Below are 9,954 nucleotides of genomic sequence, written 5' to 3'. Positions count from 1 at the left end.
AGCCAACCAGTGTCCTCGATGGGTCTCTGACTCTGAGCTGCCAGCACCGCCCACCTTCCCAGCCCCGCATGTGGCCAGTCCTCAGGTCACTCCCCTGGTGCGCCTGACTCCCTGTTATGCCTGGTCCACCAGTCAGGTCAGGACTCTTCCCAAAACCCGCCTCCTGCCACCCCCGCACTGTGCCCTAACAAGTTCCCTCCTCCCCGGGGCCCCACCCAGACTGCAGCCTGCCAGTCACCAGATTCCTGTGAGAACTGGCAAGAGTCTTGGAAAAGGCCGGTCTTGGAGCACTTTCATTAACTTTTTAGAGAGTCCATCTCTCCATGAGATCCCGTGAGCTCTAAGGTTTATGGTTTCATCACATCTCAGAGCACCGCAGACTCCCGAGCTTCGCGTTTTTCAATCACTTTCTCACCAAAGGATTGGAACCCCGCCCAGTAAACAATCAGGACAACAGCAGCACCTTATGTTTCAGGGGCGCTTACTATATGCAGGTCATCTTTACATAAATTGTTACTTTCTGACAAAAATATGCAGATACAGTTCTTCATTCCATCTTGCAGTTGCGGAAATTGAGATAGAAGTTAAGTACCAAACACGTGGTGAATAAATGAGTCCGCTGGTCTGCAACACACTTAAAAGAGGCCCTGTATTTACAGCGGTTTTGAAGCATCACATCAAAGCTCCCAGCACTGAGGCTAGTCTTTCGTAGGTGCTAATGAATATTGAAGGTAGGTGTCTTAGTCCTTGTCTGTTTGTTTTTTTGTCTTTTTAGGGCCCCGCCCGCGGCATATAAAGGTTCCCAGGCTAGGGGTCTAATCGGAGCTGTAGCTGCCGGCCTATGCTAGATCCACAGCAACGCCAGATCCGAGCCTGTCTGTGACCTACACCACAGCTCAGAGCAACGCCGGATCCTCAACCCACTGAGAGAGGCCAGGGATGGAACCCATAACCTCACGGTTCCTAGTCGGATTCGTTTCCGCTGCGCCACGGGGATGGGGGTTGGGGGTGGGGGAGTCCTTTTCCCTTTTGGTTTGCCTCATGCGACCCATTCTTTGAACCCTCAGACCCTGTAGGACTCCAGGTTCCAATCTTCCATGCTATCTTTGTGCCTACTTGTGTCTCACCATTTGTAAGACACTCAAAACACGAAGCATAGTTCTGAATAGTATAGCACACACTGAGGTACACAGCACATATATAGACAGACTGCTTAAAACCTTTCTTAAAAAAAAAAAAAGAAAAAAGAAAACAGCATTGAAGTCTGTTTTCTATCTTCCAAAGTCCAGAGGGACTATATATAATTTTCTTTATCCATTTAGAATGTCTCTATATCTTTGCTATGGCTATTGTGAATAATTCTGTAAAGAATGTGGAGGCGTAGATATATTTTCTGTTTTCATTTTCTTCAGGTAAATACCCAGAAGTGGAATTGCTAGATCACATGGTAGTTCTATTTTTACTCCATGATTTATTTACCCATTTCCAAATGTACATTTTGGTTTGTTATTCCCCTCCTTCCCTTTTCCCATTCATTTTGTTTGTTTTTTCATTTAAGCAAGGCTGCAGGTGAGGGATGGTGACTTGGACTTGAACAGATGATGCCTACAGAAGATTAGATGATCTCTACAGACTTCTTCATGTGGATTTTGTATAAATCAAGTGCTGGACTTTACCTAAAAGCTGCATAAATTAATGTTTTAGATATACTTATAATAAACTGATTTAAACTTCTTCTATAAGAAAAATAAAGAGCACTTCTTTGTAATCAAAGATGAAGCCTCACCTTCCAGTTGCTTTCTCATTAATTAGTTCCTTCAGAAATAAGGTCTGAAAGCTGTGATTGATAGTTTTTCATATAATGAATACTCGTGGGACGTTGTGTAGCCTGTTCTCTTCCATGAAATTAAAATATAAATCAACGCAGGTATTTGGTTCCTAATATTTTAAAATGTAATGTGACTTTAAAAAATATTTTGTATAAGTCTGTGTGTATAGTGTATATATACCTCGGGTTTAAGTTACTGACTTTGAGTTATATTCTAAAGAAAACCTAATAACACAAAATTAATGCTATCCATAGTAATAACCATGAGAGGAGAGCTGACATTGGACATCCCCCTGTAAAAAGTGAATCTGGAAATGGATCTTACACTTTTTCACAAAAGTTAACTAAAAATGGATTATAGATCTAAATGTAAAACTCAAAACTACAAAACTCCTAGAAGATAACATGGGAAAATATCTAGATGACCTTGGGACTGTCAATGACTTTTTTCTTATATAATACAAGTGTGTTCTATGAAAGAAAAAATATGTTGGACTTCATTAAAATTAAAAAATTCATACTTATCTGAAAGGGCACTTTTGAGAATTAGGAGAAATTCATGCCATATTTCTTTCATAGAGTAGCTGTTCAGATAACTGTGGTGAAGAATTTCCACTGAAATGTGTCTAGAGGAGACTGACCAGGATTGATATAATTCCCCTCTTTTACTGAAAATCTGGCAGATATATTTCAGAACGTTTTTCTTAATCTGATTTAATTTACATAACCTTCTCTATGAAGTGAAATTTTCATTCCTACTTTGCTGATGGTCCAACAAGTTCAGAGTGAAGTGTTTTGCCAAAGTTCACAAAGATAGAATAAGTGATACAATCAAAATAAATCCCTGGTTTTTTATTCAGAGACTTTTTGCTTATTATTTTCAAATATGACTTACAAGAAAATAGACTATAGCAGCTATGGAACAGGGTACTAATTAATTGTTTGTTCACTGGAAGCATCAAAGAGAAATTAGAAAAGGAGTGCTGAAGAGGAAATTTATATGTTACGAGTAATGCAGGATTAGAAATGCTTTAAGATTCTCCAGCCCTGAGAGTGTATGATTCCATAGGTCATCCAGAGAAAACACAGAATTAGGTGAGGAGGGATAGACCCATATTACATATCATTTAATATACTGTTCTTATTTTCTATTTTTTGCAAATAATGAATAGATTCAAATTTATGACCTATAGCGGAAAATAATCTGAAAAAAATTATATCTATATCTATATCTATCTATCTATCTATATATATATATATCTCAAAACCTCATTGCTATATATCTGAAACTAACACAATATTGTAAATCATCTACACTTCAGCTTTTAAAAAAAGGGAAAAACTTGTAAGAAAAACTAAAACTTTAAAAAAAATCCTTACAAAGAAAATTGCAGGGGCAGATGGTTTCATGGGTGAATTCTATCAAACATTCAAAAAGAATTAATACCAATCTTTGTTAAATGCTTCTAAAAAGTAGAAGTATGAACACTTTGAAATTCATTTGATGGGGCCAGAACCACCTTGATACCAAAGTTAGACAAAGATACTACAAAAAGAAAACTGCAGGATAATATCTAATAAACACAGATGAAAACATCTTTAATAAAATATTAGTAAATCATATTTCAACAGCACATGAAAAGGATTATATACAATGACCAAGTAAGACTTATTCCTGCAGTACAGGATCAATCAATGTGATTCACCACATCAATAGAATGAAAGATTAAAAAATGCACATGATCATCTCAGTAGATGCAGAGAAAGCATTTGACAAAATTCAACATCTGTTCATGATAGAAACTCTCAACAAAACAGGCATAGCAAGAACTTACCTCAACACAATAAGGATCATCTATGAAAAGCCCATACATAACATCATAATTAGTGGGGAGGAAACTGAAAGCTTTTCATCTAAGAACTGGTAAAAGACAAAGATGCCCACTCTCACCACTTCTATTTAACATAGTCCTAGAGGTCCAATCCAGAGCAATTAGACAGGAAAAAAGAAATGAGGCATTTAAAATGGAAAAAAAAAAAGAAGAGGTAAAACTATCTTGCTTTGTAGATTTCATGATTATGTATGTAGAAAACTCTAAATATTCAAACAAAAACAAACACACAAATGAAGAAACTACTGTTAGACCTAAAAATAATTCAGTAAAGTTGCAGGATAAAAATTGACATATAAAAATCAGTATTTCTATACACTAACAATGAACTACCCCCAAAAGAAATTCCACTTCCAAGAGCAGCAAAAACAATAAAATACGTATGAGTACTTAATGAAAGAAGTGAAGGACTGGAGTTCTTGTTGTGGCTCATTGGGTTAAGAACCCAACTAGTATCCATGAGGATGCAGGTTTGATCCCTGGCCTCAGTGGGTTAAAGGATCTGGTGTTGCCATGAGCTGCAGTGAAGTTTGCAGGTGTGGTTCAGATCTGGTATTGCTGTGGCTGTGGTGTAGGCCTATAGCTGCAGCGTTGATTTGACTCCTAGCCCAGGAACTTCCACATGCTGCAAGAGAGGCCATTAAACAAAAAAAAAAAAAAAAAAAAAAAGTGAAGGACTTGTGAATTGAAAACTATAAAACATAAGGAAATTAAAGATGACAAAGATAGATGGAAAGACATCCCATGTTCATGAATTCGGAGAATTAGGCCTGTTAGAATGTCCATGCTACTCAAAGTTATCTACAGATTGACTGTAATCTCTATTAAAATCTAAATGACATTCTTTACAGAAATAGGAAAAAATTCCAAAATTCGTATGGAAGCACAAAGATCCTGAATAGCAAGAGGCATCTTGAACAAGAAGAATAAAGCTGGAGGCATTACACTTTCTGATTTCGAATGTAATTATAAGCTATAGTCATCAAAACAGTATGTTACTAATTACAGTAACATTCAAAACGGACATGTAGACCAATAGAACAGAATAGGGAGCCCAGAAATAAATCCACACATTTATGGTTAAATTATCTTCAACAAGAGAATCAAGAACACGCAATGGGTTAAGGATAGTATCTTCAATAAGCCATGTTGGGAAAACTGGACATGCAAAAGAATGAAAATGAACCCTCATCTCACACTATATACAAAAACCAATTCAAAATAGGTTATAGACTTAAAAGTAAGATCCCAAACTAAAGATATTAGAAGAAAACATTGGGGAAATTGTTCTTGACATTATCCTTAGTAACAATTTTTTTGCTTATGACACAAAAGCACAGGCAGCAAAAGAAAAAGTAGATAAGTGGGACTACATCAAACCAAAAAAGAAAATTGCACAGCAAAGGAAACAATCAATAGAATGAAAAAGAACCTATGGAAAAAGAGAAAACATTTTCATATATATATATGACAGTGGTTAACATCCAGCACATATAAGGAATGCATACAACTTAATAGCAAAGAAAAAAACCACCCCTCCCAAATAATCCAATCAAAAAACTGCACAGCAAAGGAAACAATCAATAGAGTGAAAAAGAACCTATGGAAAAAGAGAAAACATTTTCAAATCATGTTGACAGTGGTGAATATCCAGCACATACAAGGAACTCATACAACTTAACAGCAAAGGAAAAAACCACCAACCCTTCCCCCAAATAATCAAATCAAAAAATGGGTAAATCCTTGAACAGACATTTCTCAAATGAAGACATACACATGGTGAACAGGTACATTATTTATCATAAGGTAAATGAAAATAAAAACCACAATGAGACATTCCCCCCTCATACCTGTTATAGTATGGCTATTATCAAAAAGACAAAATATTTCAGGTTTTGGTAAGTACCAGGATAGAAGGGAACCCTTGTACACCAGAGGTTCCTCAAAAATTTTAAATAGAACTATCACATGATCCATGAATCCCTCTTCTGGGTATATATCCAAAGAAATTAAATTAATACATTGAAGAGATATCTGCCCTCCCATGTCTACTGCAGCATTATTCACAAAAGCCAAGATGTGGAAACCTATGTGTGTGTCAATGGTGAATGAATAACAAAAATGTAAAGTATGATCTTATGATATGCATATGCACATACACACACACGTACCACACTCCAGAATATATTTTGGAGCATTATAAAGAAGGAAATTCTATATAAAATAAACCAGACTGAGGAAGACAAATACTGCATTATCTCACTTAAATATGGAATCTAAAAAAGACAAACACATAAAAGCAGAGATTAGAACCATGGTTTCCAGTGGCTGGAGGGTGGGGGAAGTGGGAAGATATTCATCAATGGAAATCAGATTTCAGTTTGGGGGGTAAGTTTTGGAGATCTATTTTATAGCATGGTGACAATAGTTAATTCTGCATTGTATTCTTGAAATTCTCTAAGAGGATAGATCTTAAATGAAATCTCCACACACACATGTAACTATAGAGATGATAAGTTTATGTAGCTTGATTTTGGTGACCTTTTATATTGTACACTTAACATATAAAAACATCAAGTTATATACCTTAAGTATATACAAAAATATCTCATTTTTTTTGGCTGTGCATGGCATGTGGAAATTCTCTAGCCAGCTATCGAACCAGCACCACAGCAGTGGCAATGCCAGATCTAACAGTAACTAACAATCCCAAATCCTAATGGCTCTCAACAAAACATGTTAATTTTCACAAGTCCGTCTTGAATCAGCTAAGACTCTGAAAGACAAGTGTCTTTCCTTCCTGGATGTAGGCTGACAGACACTTATCAGAGACATTCCTATCACTGTAGAGAAATAAGAAACATGTTGAACTATGTTCTTAAGCTCTTAAGCACTCAGAAATGACTCATGGAAATTTTGCTCTTTTATTGTCCACCGAAAACGACAGGGCCATTCCTGCATCTATTGAGGTGACTAGTTAATCATCCCACAGAGAAAAGCACCATAAAGGAAGACAACCCAGAGAGGGATTTGGGATTTGAACCCATCTCATAATTCACAGCAGTGTTCTTCCTTCTAGTTTAGATTAGGAAATGAGGTCAGGAAAGTAGAGTAGCCTGTTAATAACCGACCAAAATTTAATCAAAGATAAAGTTTGGAATTGAGGCAAGCCGAGCTCCAAAGCCCTGACTCTCAGTCCATTGAACTCCCCATGAGTATTTTAACATTGTATGTGCATCAGAGCCCTATGCTATCTTTGGTCCTTTGATGTATTGACAAAAAGAAGCCTGTTTTTTAACTGTTGTATTCAGTGCCAGCCCTGAATGGCTATGGGCTTTTTTTGCCTTGAGAGTCAGATCTTTCAAAAAATTCAGAGTTTGGGAGTTATGTATGATATAAAAGTAAAGGTCATCATATCTCAGGTTTGCTAAAGAGGATAAAACGTAAGACTTCCTCTAGTGGAGACATACACACATTAAAAATTAGAATCCCCAAGCCATTCATCTGGCATTGCTTATTCCCAAGGAAACTTCGGCTTGGGACTAGTAAGTAAGAGCTTTGTGCCAGAGTTCCCGTTGTGGCTCAGTGGTTAATGAATCCGACTAGGAACCATGAGGTTTTGGGTTCGATCCCTGGGCTTGCTCAGTGGGTTAAGGATCCGGCGTTGCCATGAGCTGTGGTGCAGGTCGCAGACGTGGCTCAGATCCTGAGTTGCTGTGGCGCTGGTGTAGGCCAGCGGCTACAGCTCCGATTAGGCCCCTAGCCTGGGACCCTCCATATGCCGTGGGAGTGGCCCAAAAAATGGTAAAAAGACAAAAAAAAAAAAAAAAAAGTTTTGTGCCACATTTAAGTCTTCAGGACTGAACTTTTTAAAAGGTCCCTTTGAAAATTTTTTGATAGATTGGTTTTAAAATATTTTTAAAAATGTTTTATGTGCATCAGAGCTCTGTGATACCTTTGGACCCTTGATATATTCGACAAAGAGGAACCTCTGTTTTGACTGCTGTATTGGGTGCCAGTCCCTGAAAGTGACCCTTTGCACTTGACACTTATTCCTGCTTAATTTCTCACCTGCTGCAAAAGCAGTGGGAAAGATTCTTAGGCTTTCAGATCAGTACAGGTAGCTCCTGGTGACCCCACAAACAGTTTGACCCAGGTAGTATAAATACAATTACCCACCCAGGAACATCAGCCTGTTTTGGAGAAATGAGGTTGGGAAATGGAACAGGTGGCCTATTCCATATGTGCGAGGAAGAAAACCAAGGCTTGTGTTTTAAAATGTTGCTCAAAGTCACAGTCAGGTGTTGAGGAGAGACAAACCCCTGTCCGTGGACACTCCTTCCCCCTGACTCCTCTTCCTTACTGGTAGCTTAGCAACAAGCAGGCTTGCATTGTCTCCACAGGACAATAGCCGGACACCCACATAGAGCTTTGGAGTTCCCTGGTCTAACATAGAAACCCAACCAGGAAGCTGTCCTTCCTTGTCACTTTAGTCACCTCCAGGCCCCACCTCCTGTGTATAAACACATAGGGCTCTGGGAGGCGGCCCCTTTGCTGGAGCCTCTCCCTGGAGCATATGGTCCAGTCACGCCCAACATGGACACACTTCATACAACGTAGGGTCTCCTGAGTGCCCTGCTCCTCCTCTGCTTATAGGTCTTCCACCTCCAACCTGATGTGACATTGACACTGCAGCATGGGTGTGACTGTCTCTACAGGACATGGGTCAGGGAGGATATTCACTGCCTGGGTTGCTTTATAGTAAAATCTGTGCCTCATCCACGATGCCACAGAATATGTCATGAGCTTGCACACTATGTGTCAGACCCAGATATAAATGAAGAGAGGAAGGGGCCCTGGAGCATCCAAAATAGATGAGGAATAAGAGTTACAAAATTACAGAAAACAGATGTCTTGTGTGATGCTTGGAGAAGAAAAGTCATATTTTAATGTTTCTCCAATGAGCCTTGAGGAAAAGAGATTTTACATGGCCAGAAAATTCAGTTGCTCCCAGTCATGTGTCCCCAAGCTTTCTGGTTTATCGTGGTCACACCCTATTTGGCTCTGGATCCCATTGGATCTGTTAGGTCAGGATGAGTGTCCAGGGGTTTTCCATTGATTCCACCAGTAAATGCCTGCCCTTCTAGAACCATGGACACTACACAGTAGAGCAGGAATGGAACTCAGAGATGACTTAATAAAGTCCTTCATTTTGCAGATGAGGAGACTGAGGACAGAATGGAAGATGTTTTGGGTGATCTGACTGAGGGAAAAAAAAGAAGTGGAAGACAAGTTCTTTGATGTTCTGGAACTTCAAGGCCTGATTTGACTGGTTTTCTTATAGAAATATCATTTGGGGTATTTTCTAAAGCTGCAACTTTCCAGGAGGTTAAAAGTGCTCTGGCGGGTGGCTGGGGTTCTCACTTTCTGTCCTTCTCCTGCCAGGAAGGACCAGCTCCTCCTCATCCACATTGAGAACTGTAACCATTTCTTCCACACCTGTGTTGGCTCTCCCCACCAGGCTCAGGCTCCCCCAGCCAGACTCTCTCTCTAGCCTCCTTTCATCCCTATTTCTGTTTCCTTTTAATGGTGTCCAGTGAGTGGCTTTTCTCTGAAACTGAAGCAATAGGAAAGAAAATCTTCATGTCCTCATGGCTCATTTTGTTTTGAGCTATTTAAATCACTTAGGTTTAACAGCCTAAACAAAAAGATCTTCTATATAATATGGTTTAGTCCAGTTTACCAGGTTTGTTTGTGGGTGTTTGCATGGGGGTTGGCATCAAAAGTCCAGGGATTTTCAATGGCTTTCCAGTTTATGGACATTTTCTCCTCTTAGCAACCACATTCAGGTGGATTGAGCAGGGTTCTAGCATGTCCTGTTCCTACTATAAAATATTCTAACATGACTCATTTGACTTTAGTCTTGGAATGCTTGCCAGTCAAAAGCTGGCAATCAATTTTTGGTAAAAGATCACATCCACCTGTCATTAACTACAATATGGGGCTTGGGAATAAATGCCTTAGAGGGAATTTAAGGTAAGGTGTCATCTTAAAGACAGAAAATATTTCCATCTCAGTTCTCCAAACCTATTTTCCAGGTTTGGTTAATTGTGGTCACACTCTCCTTGGTCCTCAGACCAAGGTCAAGGTTGTGTGTCGTCATGTGAACGAGAGAAACTGCTTCTCCATAGAAACCTACTTATAAATCAGAATATTTCCAGCCGCGCTGACTTC

Source organism: Sus scrofa, chromosome 6, assembly GCF_054392235.1.
Source record: "Sus scrofa isolate SSC_HxYL_T2T_F1_AM1 chromosome 6, Sscrofa_HxYL_maternal_Yorkshire_Landrace_v2.0, whole genome shotgun sequence".
NCBI lineage: Eukaryota > Metazoa > Chordata > Mammalia > Artiodactyla > Suidae > Sus > Sus scrofa.
The sequence above is the reverse complement of the archived record's forward strand: the minus strand, read 5'-3'. Positions refer to the sequence as shown.